At 38.4% G+C, this 15,302-nt stretch overlaps 1 protein-coding gene across 2 annotated transcripts in view; it reads left to right on the top strand.

The window, feature by feature from the left end:
- Nucleotides 1-15,302, top strand: part of DOCK2 (dedicator of cytokinesis 2) — a 471,688-nt gene that overhangs the window by 345,096 nt on the left and 111,290 nt on the right. The window lies entirely within an intron of this gene.

The following is a 15,302-nucleotide window of genomic DNA, read 5'->3' as shown; positions in this document are numbered from 1 at the left end:
TTACAGTGTCTGAATTAACTTTATTTATAACATAAAAAAAGGCAGTTTATATATACCGTGTATATATCAGACAGCTTGATAACTCTGCCCCAATATGTTCCTCCTTCTTAAAATCTTCCCCCCCAAGGACCACATTGAAGGCATACCGGAGTTGCACATAGTAAAGCCAATTCTTTGCACTCAGACTGTATTCTGAACTCAACTCTTCAAATAATTTTAATTCCTTTTAAAACCTGGTGAATATATAATATCCCTTTATTTCTCCATACATGTGAATTCTCTAAGGGACCTAGAGTCCATCTATTAAACCCCCATAAAGGTGTCTCATCAAAAAAAAAAAACCCTTACAACCCACAATTAATTTCAACTGCTCCCATATCAATTGCATCATTGGGAAAATGGGAATTATTATTGGACAATTCTGTAAAACTAAAAGGACTTTGGGTAATGTAACCATTTTGAAAAGGACCAGTCTGGAGGCCATTGGGATGTGCATTTTGGCCCAAACAGCCAATTTTTGTCTAACTTTTTGGAGCAGTGGATTGGCATTTAAAGTAATATAGTCTTCCAACGTTCTACTAATCACAATGCCCAGATATTTAATACTATCTACCACCAAGAGTTGTCCAGAGACTTCAGTACTACTCACTGCGGTGTCAAAAAAGAGACATGATGACTTTTGCCAATTAATTTTAATACCTGACAGATAACCATTGGATTCAATCAAGTTAATAACTGTAGTTATCACATCATCATATTGATCCAAGAAAATTAACAAGACGTCAGCATACAGCAACAATCAATCTTCCACTGGACCACGTGTAATCCCCCTTAGCTGCTCACATGTTCTTATATTGCAAGCCAAGGCTCTAGAACTACCGCAAAGGGCAAGGGTGACAGCAGGCACCCTTGGCAGGTTCCCCTTTGCAGCTGTCATGCAGCAGAGGCTGTGCCATTCACACTTAATCTTGCCATTGGGCCACTATAAAGCAGCCTTATCCACCCAATGATTTGTTGCCTAAACCCCATCTTTTCCAACACTAACCAAATGTAGTCCCGCTCAACGTGGTCAAAGACTTTAACCACATCGAGTGAGACCACCATTCTATTACCCTGAGCCTGATATTATGCCTAACCGGTCTCCCTGGCTTGAATCCCGACTGATCATTATGAACAACTGACCGAATAACTATTTGCAGTCTAGTTGCAGTCTTTTGCATATGAATAATTGTACATCTTTAAAAGTTCAGAGAAGGATGATATAACCTCTGGAGGAATACCATCTGTACCCACTGCTTTTCCCCTTGGGAGGCTTTTTAAAGCATCTCTTAGCCCTTCTAAATTTAGGGTTTGGTCACAATTGTCTGCCTCCTCTATAGAGATATTGGGAATGTTAATAGCAGAAAGAACTGTCTTTAGATCACTTATATCTGCCTTCAACTCAGAGGTATATAACATCTCAAAATATGCCCTAAACTTTTCTCTTATTTCTTCTTGTGAGGCAGTTATAGAATTAACTACAGTCAGGCATCACCTTGATACAGACATCTAGTCATGTTATAAAATACCTAAAGACATGCAATCAAGTTATACATCACCTTAAACAGGCAGACATGTTATAAATTACCTATAGGCAGACAGATACAGTTACACATCACTATGAGACAAGGCACCATGTTAAAAGACATGTAGCCCTAGATAATCATGGTACAAAAAACCTAGAGATAAGTGTTAATGTTACAAATTAAACAATAATTGATTTTTTAGAAAAAAGCTGAAAAGGCTGCTTTTTGATGTTCCACCACATACAAAACAAAAGAAATCAAATGTAATTTAAATACATAGGAACTCCCCAAAAAATAAACTCTGAAACTCAGTCCTCATAAAATGAAGCTGGTTCTGAATCAAAGAAAAATGAAGATGTTGTAGGTGTTTAAAAACAACAACATTATTTTTTAATGTGCAAAAGTAGTAAAAAGAAAAACGAGATAACAACAATATTAATTTGGTAAAAGTGTAATCATGCTGACCAATAGAACAAAGGTATCATGTTCACATCTCCATTTTGTGATTGTGTTAATAACTAAACAGAAAATTGATGATTAACAATTTTTTTTAACTCTGAAAAAAACTTTAATAAAATTGGATATAAAAGCGAAGTAATTAAATATAAAATTCTTCCTGAATAAAATAAGCTCTCACAGGACTATGTTGAAAAAAATAATCAAAAAGTTATAGGCAACGACTTGGACATGAAGGCCCAGAACGCATCCAAGGTGAATGAATATATATAACTTGTGTTGTCAACTTTAATAGAATGAAACGTAAGAGGAGTCAGAGTGAGTTTTCTTATTTCCGTCATGGGCAACAGTTAATATGGTGAAAATTGTAACAATGGGATATTTAATTGCTCCACTACTGAATGGATTATGGTAATTACGTTGGCTTGTAGCTTGGCTTGGTTCCCATACATGGGTGCTCATTGTAGTGAGGCAGATGAGAGATGAAAACAAATTCCCCGGTGTGTACAGTTCTGCTTCTACCAGGAATACATTGTACTGTTTGTCACGGTTTGTCCTGTCAGAGTTTCTCCTTTAGTTAAATATCTTGTGACACTAGAAGTGAATCAAGAGCTTCTTGCCGGTGTGTACAGCGTGTTCTCAGCTCAGGTGAAGTTCATTCCAAACATTTTGTCTTATTTATAAAAAACTCACATTATACAGTAGTGTCAGCTGAATAATCACTAGCTGCATAAAATCCACCGGTGCTGGAAAGTTAGATTATATCTCTATAGAGCTCTTAGAATTATATACAGTCTACCTGCTCCCAAATCACTCCACCATTAAAAAATAGTACACATTATTAGCTTTCTAGACATCGCTTCCCAATTATATAATTTTAAAAATATTACATTTTTCTATTTTTGCACATGAGTTTCTGTTTGATGAGTGTCCACGACTACTACTGCAGCCATCTTCTCTCTACATTGGCCAGCAGTGCTGTTTTATACAGTCAATGAAGGCATAGAAAGAAGACGATGGGCAGAACAGCTGATGTGGCCCCTGGTGCATTGAGCAGATGACTTGCATAAAAATACTCCTTAGAGCCACAGGTGGTTGCTGCACAATATTGAGATATTAAAATAACTGTAAATTAATTGTATAACAAAGAAAAGGACATATATTGTACTCTTTAGCCAATAATATGATTGATTTCTTTGAGATAAGCGGATCTGAACTTTCCGTTTGGGTGCGTCCTGCACAAACTTGATATATTGCCTGATTGGTGGCCAAGCAGCCAATCTGTCAAATTGATGCCCCTGGCCAACAAGCCATGGCTCTAATTGGCCAGGGGGACACCGCTGCCCAATGTGCCATGGCTATTTGGTCAAGGGAATCAATTTGAAGATTTGAAGATTGGCTGCCAGGCCGTCAATAAAACACATGATACACCCGATCCCTGAACGTGAACCGCTTATCTCTACTAGACACTCTAAGGCCAGGTTCTCAAATTGCAGTCATGACTGCAGGGAGGAATAGAGATTTTTTTTTAACCCTCAGAAATGCCCATTTATAGACTGCATCATCACCGTGATATTCTACAGATGGCTATTATAGATTCTGAACAAATAATGTTATTTCTTCATTCTTATTTAAGTACTGAGAGACCAAAAAGTAATAAAAGGCAAGTAATTGAGAGTACTACCAGAACTCTTACTGCAGGGCCTGGTTCTTATTTGTTTCTGTAATTCTGAATATCAAATATAAGATTGAAATTATTGACTAATCCTTATATCATCAATTCCTAAATTGTCCTGGTCTTAGGCACCAGTTGTATACCAATTGACACAGTTATGATAAGTGTCCGAGACAGCTGTCCCTTCTGAACATTGGTGAACAAGCATATAGCCATCAAGAGAGAGATTTCTGAATAAATGAATAGATTAGACCGCAGGGAAAAAATGCACAAGGAATGTAAAGTAGATGGTATGTCAATCCGAGGGATGATTAATTAACATGTATTGAATCTGATGACAGACAGATCAATCTGATTCATCAAACTAAGGGGACATAATGGGAATAGACTGTTTCTCTTCATATCTGTTTGATCACCTCACACAAGAACAGTGCTCTATCCAGTTACTGTAGCATTTCTATGTCATGTCATCTTCTCCCTTGTGGTGTGATGCACCTATTTCCCTAAGGCAGGTGTCGATCATTTTTAAGGGAGATGGGGACCATTATAAACTCACAGGTGTTTAAAAAGGATTTCTTAACATTGGCCCATGGTTGTGGGAAACATTTTTTTTAAATAAAGCATTACATTAGCCCACAAGGCGTTAAATCCAAACATACCCCAAACGTGGACATAAACTTATGTAGGGCCACTTGGCAGCACTCAGAAGGGAAATAGCCCTATTTGGCTTTTAGAAGGCAGATTTTGCTGGTGCTACAGCTCATTTGCAAAGCTCTTGACCACAACGGTGAAAACCACCAGATGGACCCCTCAGGTTAATGATCAAGGTGTGAAGGGAACATTTTAATCCAAGAAGTATTTTTTAAAACATTGGGGGAGATTTATTAATCTGTCAACAGAATTCTGTCTTAGTTTTCACTAAAAACTGTCTGCACCCCATTGCTCTCCTACAACTTGCTTGACAAAAGGGGCATGGCTCGCACCAAAAAGGACTGTGCGCCAGAAATACTGCTAACCAGACACAATCATGTCCTAATTTTCTGGCGTAAAGTAAGCGGGCAGTGGTGTAGAGTATTACTAGACAGTCTTATACAGCACCAGATTTATCATCCAGCATTAGACACTTTTTTATAAATCTGGTGCAGAATAAGACTGTCTAGTCTAGCTCACTTTTTATAAATCTGTCCCATTATGCGTTTCTATTACATTGTATTCAGCCACTATAAAGAGTCATCTCTCCACTTCCTTTTTCCTGATTTTATAAACATCATGGGGCACATTTACTACCTCCAACAGCTGTTACTATTCCTTGAAGAAATTCAGTGCACCGTAAGCTGGCATGGACGAAGGAGGATTTGTGATGGGTAAAAGTAGGAAAGCTCTTTAGGTGCACAGTCATGTTTGTGGGTCCACCTGATAGATGCAGCCACGCCCCTTCAAAGAAGCCTGTGAAATCACCATGATATATTGGTAGTTCTTGGTGCACTAGCTATGCACATCCCAATATTACCAGTGCATCAAGGTGTGTTAAGGGTTTAATACATATGCAAATGCAATCTGTTATGTATATACATGCATTATTTAAAGGAATCTACCATTTGTTTTTATGCATTCGGAACCAAACATACCTTGATAATACTGTAGCTACACTGATGCAGAAACATATCTTGTTTAATCCCTAATCTGAGTGGTTTTGCTCAAAAAACTATTATAAAGTTCAGGATTTTAGGAAAGCTGGGTGTACACATTACACAGAGCTGCCTGAACTGTCCAGACAGGACTAATCAGCCTGATCTGGATGACTAATACACAGCAGCTGGGTTATGGTGCAGGGATGGATTACTTCTGCCTGTCAGGGACAATGCAGTGAAAACAGCATTCTCTGAAGCAGTGCATAATAAGGGTAAGAGGAGAGGTGCTGGAAGCAGACACAGGAGTGGCAGAGAATCATTATCATTATTTTATAATTGTTTTTTCAGCAAAACCACTCAGTTCAGGGATTAAATAAGATATGTTTCTGCATCAGTGTAGCTACAGTATTCTTAAGGTATATTTGCTTCAAAATGCATAAAAGCAAATGGTAGATTTGTAACCCATTGCTGATGTCTCTTATGTTTACTATAATGTTATTATGGGTATTTGCCAGGTAAGATTTGAGCAATATTGTTTTTATGCCATGCTATGGTATTTATGTTGAATTGCATTTTATGGGTAAGATTTAACAAAAGTGTCTATAAGTTAGAAGGCAGACAGTCTTATACTTTATCAGATTATAGTGTCTGATGCAAAAATGTAAATCTGTCTTAGTGTAAAACTGTCTAGTATAACTTTGTGCTTCCTATTAGTTTTGTTAGTTTACCCTCAAATTCTGGTGGATTTGCCAAATATTTGGTGCATTCCACTTTTTAACCATTACCATGCCTTATTTTCCATACTAGTTATTAACTGTCTAAAAACTTTATGAAATCCGTGTGGTGCAAGGCATTTAAAATATTTTTGGTGCCAAGAAGGACAGGATTGTGTCATAAAACAGAATGGTCGATCTGTACCTATGTGATAAAATTGTTAAGTACTTGGTTGAGCCTTTTTTTTGCATCTACTAATTCTAAGGTCCTGTTTGCTCTATTTAAGTTCTTCATTTCCTATTGCTATTTCCAGTTTATTTACTTCTTTCCTGCACTGTGAAGTATATAAATTCTGTTTCTACAATCTGCATTTTTAATATATTGTCTTATGTATATTTTTAATGACTCTCGAAGGGAGTATATGCTAAAATAGAAGTATTATATGAAGAAGTTATCATCCCTTTAGGATATCTCATTTGTATTCAGATGCAGCGGGAAGCAAACCGAAAACATGGTAGTTTATATGCATCTTAAATAAACCCAAGTTCAGCAACATTTTATTCCATCCACATAAAAGGTGTTTGTTCAATATACTCCACGTCTGGAATAGCGTTCTCCTACATGGTCGCCATCCATTGAAAAGCGATTGTGGGTCAGCACCTGTTCACAATAGATATCTTGTCCATGTGGATTGGCTCTGTACATCAGGAATGGCGATACATAGTAAGACCCAGGAGGATACAGCAAGCCCAGAATGCTAAGTAATCCTGAACATTGTCTCTGAGAGTAGAAACAATGAACCATAATAGAATTGTGTGGTACTTGAAAGATTGTAAATGTTTTACAAGACAAATGCAAAGTTTAGCGGAGAAATTACAATGGTTGCATTTTACATCTGTGACATTTTTGCTTTTCACCTGTATAAATTATTTTGCTGGGAGTTTTTCACTTCAGAATTTGGTTAAATAACATTACTTAAGCTGAATCCAGTTATAGCAAGGAATAGGTGTTAACTCCTAAAACACTCTCATAAGTGTCGATTATTAACTCATATGTACTCTATGTCATGTATTAGATGTTACCCCTAAAGAAAATGGTTATTCTGTACAAAATTACTAGGACCATCGGAAATGTTTTTGCCAACCATTAAAGCACATCTTTGATAATTTTATTTCACAAATCAATAGCTCTTGGGATAAAGGATAACTTTGCCTATTACTTTCATTACCAGCAATTTCTTTGTTATCCTTCTCAGTTTAGCCTATTCCTGCAGTGGCTGTCCCCCCTGGCTGTGCTTCTTCTCTCCTCTGTCTGTGCTTCACAAGCAAATATAGGACTATAACTGCTGAAGAGGAGGGTCTACTTCTTGATACAATCTCACGAGGGACGAACAAGAGGCGCTCACTCAGCTCAAAAATGAGTCGGCAATTGTGATTAAGCCATCAGATAAAGGGGGGAATGTGGTCGTGCTGGATAGAGATCAATATGTGGACATGTGTATGAAGATCTTGAGTGACCAACAATGCTATAGAAAACTGTCAGTCAATCCGACAGATGTGTTTAGACAGGAACTCATATCGATCCTTAATCAGGCACTGAGAGAAAGGCTCATATCGAAGAATGAGTTTGATTTCATGTGTTCACAAAAATCCAGCACGGCCACCTTCTACTCCCTCCCCAAGGTACATAAGGGGACCTTTCCCCTAAAAGGGAGGCCCATTGTCTCAGGCATTAATAGCCTGACACAAAATGCTAGTATGTACCTTGACACAGTGCTGCGTCCGTTTGTAGTATCCCTTCCTTCTTATGTGAGGGATACCATGGATGTTCTCAGGAAAATCGAGGATCTCACGCTTCCACCTGGATCATTTTTGGCCAGTCTGGACGTGGAAGCCCTCTATAGTTCCATTCCCCACCATAAGGGATGTAATGCTGTACATGACTTTCTTAAAACCAGAGGATTACATTTTAAGGCCCATAATGAATTCGTCATGAAACTTCTCGACTTTGTATTGACGAGGAATTATTTCCTCTTTGAGGGGAGATTCTTCCACCAGCTCAGGGGGGTTGCAATGGGGAGCCCGTGTGCTCCCACATTTGCAAACCTCTACCTGGGCTGGTGGGAGAGAGAAGTTGTCTTCCAGGAGGAAATGGACAAGTGGACCTCGGCCGTAATTCTATGGCTGAGGTTCATTGATGATGTCCTTATTCTATGGAATGGACCGGTGGATCTCTTTGTTGAGTTTGTGGCCCATTTGAATGTAAACGATCTGGGTCTGTTTTTTACATACGAAATTAACCCCAAAGAGATAGCATTCCTGGACATCAAGATTCTACTTAAAGACTCTGGGAATCTGGAGACCCGACTATTTAGGAAGCCTACAGCTTCTAATAGCCTTTTGAGGTGGCAGAGCTGGCATCCGACACCCCTCAAGAGAGGAATCCCAAAAGGCCAATATTTGAGGGTTCGTAGGAACTGCTCTGCTATGAACCAGTACCTCGAAGCCTCAAGGGACCTCCAGAAACGTTTCCTGGATAAGGGCTATCCATCTGATGTCCTGAGACAAGCCCATCATTATGCCCTGAATCAGAGGAGACACGAACTACTGGTCCCCAAGAAAAGATCTGATGTTGGACAACAGAAAACGAGGATCATAGGGACATATGATGGATGCCATGATGAAGTGAAAAGGATTCTACGCAACAATTGGAACATCCTGAGGATGGACAAGGATATTACTGACACCATCGACACGTTCCCTTCTATCACATATAGAAGGGGTCAGAATATAGGGGATAGCGTGGTTCAGAGCCACTTGAAACCCCTTTCAGGACAAAGCACCTGGCTCCCTGTTAAGCCCAAAGGGACGTTTCGGTGCAGTGGATGCAAGTCATGTCAGTATATCCGCACCGGTAACACGTTTCAGAGTACTATAACAGGGAGGACTTTCTATATGAAACATTTTTCCAACTGTACAACGAAAGGAGTGGTGTATCTACTCACGTGTCTGTGCCAGATCCTGTATGTTGGGCAAACAACCCGCGAAGCGAGAAGGCGATTCAGGGAGCACATTAACGATGTCAAGAATAAGAGGGACACGTCTGTCTCGAGACATATCTGGGAATATCATGAGGGAAACCATAAAATCTTGCGGTTTCAGATTATTGAGGTGGTGGAACCCTCACCCAGAGGGGGAGACTTTGAAAGGAAGTTATCCCAACGGGAATCGAGATGGATCTTCGATCTGGGGACAGTTCAACCGGATGGGCTAAATGAACATATTGCCTATGCCTGTTTCATTTAGACATAGTCCCCAAATATCTATTCATCCTGTTTGTTTGATGGCAAGTGGTGACCAAGTAGATCTGGATACTATACCACCAACTTTTGTCATTGAGTCATGTGGGGGTTCCTGTTTACTCCTTGTATTTAAAGGACTTCAAAACACTGTAAATAAACACTTCATAAACAATTTGTAAATAAACACCTTGTTTACTTAACTCTCGACAGGATTTAAACTTTGTAAATAATATTCTGACATCTGATGTGACTATGTGACTCTGTTTATCTCTGTAAGCTTCCCCTCAATGTGTTTACACCTCCGGCTCATCCAACCCACAAATGTATTATATGTTGAGGGTTCATTAGGAACCGCGATCAAGTACCCCAAGAAACGCTATCGCGATGCAGCGAATTTATGAGGAGGTGGTAGGATACTTTACCTGTAGGAATGCATTGATTGTCATGCTCTCTGTGATCGGTGTGGGTACCACCACGGTCGAACTCTACGGCCCCTGATTGGGCCCTGGAGCTGTGACGTGCGGAGGATCCCATCGATTGGTGTGGGGAGTGTCCGGTGACGTCAAGCACCCTGGGACCGCCCCTCCTCCTCCTCCTGGTGGGCGGTGCTTAATCTTTAAATAGCCCGGGACGCCGGCATCACGCGCGGCCAAACAAACGCCGGCGTATGTCACCATACTAGCGTGACCGATCCCACTGTACTTCAAGTTAGCTAGTGAGCTGATATCAATGCTGAAGGCTAGTTGAGACAGATGCAGGATAGGGGATCACCATCATAATAGTCCTCTGATGAACCGCTACCTCAATATACATAGCGGGGAAACGCGTCAGGCTTGAATTGACGTATGGTCATAATAGGTGCAGACCCTCACATGTGAACTGAGCCAAGTGCCGAGCACACGGGTCCAGCACCACTTGTATTGTAGATTTATCGTCTCCGACACTCAGTATGACACTGGCGAGTGGGCTAGGTGCTGCATAACTGCACAATGCAGCTCTACCATCTTGCATACAGTTATGTCTAACGTGTTGGAGGATACACTACAATAATTGTATGTTTGTCTTGTTTATGTGGCCTTATATAACAATATGTTTGTAGGCAGCTCCACTCATTTTTAAAATATACCCCAATAAAACTGATGAATTTTAATGTCCTTTTGAGTTAGTTGACAATTTAAGGAGTTGGGACATAAACCATTTCTATTGATATATCATTTTTGTAAATAACTTTGCCTATTACTTTCATTACCAGCAATTTCTTTGTTATCCTTCTCAGTTTAGCCTATTCCTGCAGTGGCTGTCCCCCCTGGCTGTGCTTCTTCTCTCCTCTGTCTGTGCTTCACAAGCAAATATAGGACTATAACTGCTGAAGAGGAGGGTCTACTTCTTCCTGCTTACACTGGAGGGAGGAGGAGATCATTTGAGGCACTCTGTCTGTAGAAGAGCTGTGTCAGTGCAGATCTGTGGATACAGAAGTATCCTACCCAGAATAGTGAGGTAGAAGGGCACCTTTGTTCTACTATTTGATTGCAGGTTTCTTCTACTTATTATATATGGTACATTCTCCCCCATGTGATGAACGCTGCCAATCTAAATATTATATAGTCTGTATGTACACACTATGAGGTGTTCAGTTGATTTAAAGGAATCTCACTAGATTTGTTGAGTTAATTCAGGTATTTCTGAGTTACTTCTCACTAAAGTTACTTCAAGAGAAAGTACCATGGGAATTGAGGGCAACTTATGAGCTCAGCTTTAGGGCAAAGAGGGAAAGAGTTTGGTCTCTGCCTACTTCACTGCTGCTGAGGAAGATTACTGACAAGTAGCTTCAGAACAGAAAATGCCATTGGAAAGAAATGGTAATTGTGAAACACATGATAGCATCTGTTTTTTCTGTATTCTGTATTTTCATTCCTCTAAGACCTGACTTACACTTCTGTAAGCTTCTATCCATCTTGATAGCAGGACAGAATTTAGCAGAAAAGAGATACTTACATATGAATGTATGCATTTCCTGGGTCTCTAACAACTGATCAGATGCCCATTGTTTTTAGCACATGTGTTAACAGGGTGTGAAGTTCACTCACAGATCAATGATCATATTAAAGACTGCTGTTACATCTGTGTAACTGCAGTTTGTACTCTCGAGCTGAGAAGGCTCTGAATCCCATAAAGCATACACTGATATAAACCCGGTTTGCACCATCTGCATTTGTTGCTATTCATTTGTACTTCTGGTTTTTCAATATTGTCTTACATTCTCAACTATTCTCCTGTGTATTCAATTTTGTTCTTCCTATCTTGTTGCTCAGAATTAGGGCTCACTGTTCTTGTCCATATCCTGACATTACAACTACTATGAGTTTGTGTTAACAAAATTATATGGGCAAAAATTATTCATGATCTATACATAAGAATAGGTCATCAATATCACATTGGTGAGAGTAACCTCCTTTATCAGCTGATCTCAGCAGCTGAAGAAGAGAGAACAGAACAGGACTTTTCTCAGTGTAGTTATCAAAGAAGCTTATAGAAGATTATCTTCCCATCATTAGCTTAGAGCTAACATGTGGTTACTCAGTTCAGCCATTATACAGGAAACAAATCTTTCTGCTTCCTGTTCTTTTCTCTGTGTATAACAAGTGTGGGGCTCATGTAACCCCACTAATCTGACAGCAATGTTGTAGCTTTAGAACAGAATTCCAATATTTTGAGCCTGGAAATCCACTTCAACTCATAAACCACCCTAGACTTCACAGGATTTTCGAAAGTAACATACAAATCCCCTGGATCTCTTATCAAGAAAACTAATTTCATTTTATACACTGTGAGATCTATCACTATGCAGAAGAAGAACCTTGGATGTTGTGTACAAAGGTCCTGTTCAAGGAGTCACAGGAGCAGAGAAAAATTATGCTGGGATGTCTCTTCCTGGTATGAATTATGCCTCCAAGAAGGTGATTTGTGATCATATAACTTGGCCTTGAGCCATCAGTCAAGTCATAAGGAGACATCTTTGGGGGAATCATCTTCATCCCTATGACTCTTGCAGAATTCAACTATCATTTTGAGCATAATATTAAATCTCTCACAATATACAATTCACTGTTTACTATGATCTGGATAACAAGTTGGTGGTCGTTTGGGGGCCTTAATGCTCATGACAGGTTTCCTTTACACCACTTAATATAATGTTAATATACCATAGTTTGAAAGTTGAAAAGAGACTGTATAGTTCCAGCATTGTGAAAAGCTCCTGTTCCTTTGTTCAGCTGCTGGGGCTACACACAGACACAGACAGTTTTCTGACTTGTCTGGTTGACATATACCTTCTTTATTAGATTCATGCAGATCTCATGCTTTTCGCTCTACCGTGAAATATTTGAAAATTCTGGGGTGGAAGCAGGACAGGTCTGCGGTCACATAATCAGGTGTGAAAGAGGTCATAAATACTGCTCAGTGTTGACAAACCCAATACAGCTCTGCCAAAGAAACTAGGAACTATGGAACAGGAAGTAGGGATCTTTCGATAAAAGCTCTCATAAAATTGGGCAGCATCTGCAATAATGACCAATCCATAGGATGATAATCCATTTTATATTTTATATAAAAGTGATAAAATGAGTGTGTGATCATTTGCAAAAGTGACCAAGAGATGAAAATTTTATACTTGATCATTGTGTCTAAGATTAACATATTAAACTTCAATTAAAGATAAATGAGAGTTTCCGAATCTTGTGGGAAGTGATTAATTACAACTCTATAATAAAAGTTGTATAAGGTATTTTACATCTAGTAATAGATCTCAGGGTATTGAGTTTTGCGACCACAAGGAGGAGCAAAAAAGTGATATCTAATATTGGTCTTGGGTGTGATATTGTTAAATTCTCGCTCATTTTCAGGAAATCACATATTGTTGCACTAAAATATACTTTTTATGTCTCTTTTTTAATGTTAATTTTGTGAATGTTTGTGGTAGGTTAACCCCTTAATGACCTGGTCCTTTTTTGTTTTTTCATTTCCATTTTTCACTCCCCACCATAAAAAATCTATAACTTTTGTATTTTTACACATAGAGAGCTCTGTGATGACTTGTTTTCTGCTTAACTAATTGCACTTCATGGTGATGCTATTGAATATGCCATGCCATGTACTGAAGCAGGAAAAAATCTCCAAATACAGTGAAAATGGTGAAAAAAATGCATTTGCAGCGTTTTCTTGTGGGCTTGGATTTTAAAACTTTCACTGAGCTCCCCAAATGACATACTTTACTTTATTCTTTCAGATGATGTGCGATCACGGGGATACCAAATTTGTATAGGTTTTATAATGTTTTCATACATTTACAAAAATTAAAACCTCCTGTACAAAAACTTTTTTTTTTATTTTGCTAATAACTTTTTCTTACTTCATTGTACAGAGCTATAGGTGTTATTTTGTGCAACTTTTGATGACGTTTTCACTGCTACCATTTTTATGGCTATAAAACCTTTTGATCACTTTTTATAGAATTTTTAAAATTATTCAAAATGTAAAGGGGGTGATTTGGATTTTTAGGGTTTTTTATTATAATTTTTTTAAACTTTTTTTTAATTTTTACTATTTCTCAGACTCCCTAGAGTACTTTAACCCTAGGTTGTCTGATAGATCCTACCATATATTGCCATACTACATTATGGCAGTATATGGGGATTTTCCTCATTCTTTACAATGTGCTGATTTTTTTGCCAAATTTAACCAAATTTTTACATTTTTTCATGAACAAATGCAGTATGAATGAAAATTTCCTAGTAATGTGAAGCACAACATGTTATGATAAAACATTCTCAAAATAACTTGGGTAAGTTAAAGCGTTCTAAAGCTATTACCACATATAGGGACATATATGGAAGATTTGAAAAACATTGGGCTTGACCCTCGAGTTGAAAATGAGCTTTGGTTCTTAAGGGGTTAATGGGGTAGAATCTGGTTATAGGTCTAATTCTTGTTATAGCACTGTCATGGATGAACAGCAACATTTCTGTATCTATTGAGAAATTATAAAATGATGTCAGACAGATCTTATAAAGCCACATTTTGGTGCCCCATCCGCAGTCCCAGTCTGACCTCCGATCTAACATTCACAGCTCGGGTCTTGCATGCGCCTGACATGACTGATGCGATTAATATTCTTTGCACTGTTTTGGATGAGAACCATTTCCTAACAATGCAAACAAGCCAAGTATTTTTTTTCTGACAAAGCAAACAGATTCCTCTGTAAATAGTTCTCCTGAATAATGAGAAATTGAAACAAATATTGCATAAAAATTTCCCAAAGGTCCTAAACTATCACAAGCCAGAGTACTGCTAATAAAGGAGGTTTATAGCACACAAGGTTTAGAACAATAAACAGGTTTTTAAGTGGTAAAGTTTAACAAAAGAAGACGCCATTAATATCCGCTTAAGCTGGAAACTGTTTCTTACATGCGTCAATGAACACTCTTTTACTAATGAAGCACAAATGCCTTTGTGATTTAAATGTATTTTCAATGGTGTTCGTTTCTATATTTTGCCATATTTTAGAACAGTTTTAGGGCTGTTTTAACACTTTCATTGTCACAAAATGTTAGTTCTTTCCTCTTAAGCTGGGAAATATGGAAAGCTGGAAACAAATTACTTTTAAGTCCTCTTTCACATCAGCAATAAAACTTTCTGTGCTTCATAAGTGAAAACTCATGCCCCACTACTTTCCACATGTCCCTTTAATCATCTGGCTGACAGACCAAACTGGTATATGATAAAGATTAGCATTCAATGTAAAAAATTAGCTAATAAACTAAGTTATTGGTCAATAAACTAAGTTTAACTAAGTGTGACCCTAGACTCTGCACTTGGGTTATAAAAGTGTTTGTGGGCAAAGGACTTGAATGTTATAACTCCATTATAAAGAAGGAGGCAGATAATACCTGATTTTACACTTA

Source organism: Engystomops pustulosus, chromosome 4 (genome assembly GCF_040894005.1).
Source record: "Engystomops pustulosus chromosome 4, aEngPut4.maternal, whole genome shotgun sequence".
NCBI lineage: Eukaryota > Metazoa > Chordata > Amphibia > Anura > Leptodactylidae > Engystomops > Engystomops pustulosus.
This window is presented reverse-complemented; position numbering and strand designations above follow the sequence as displayed.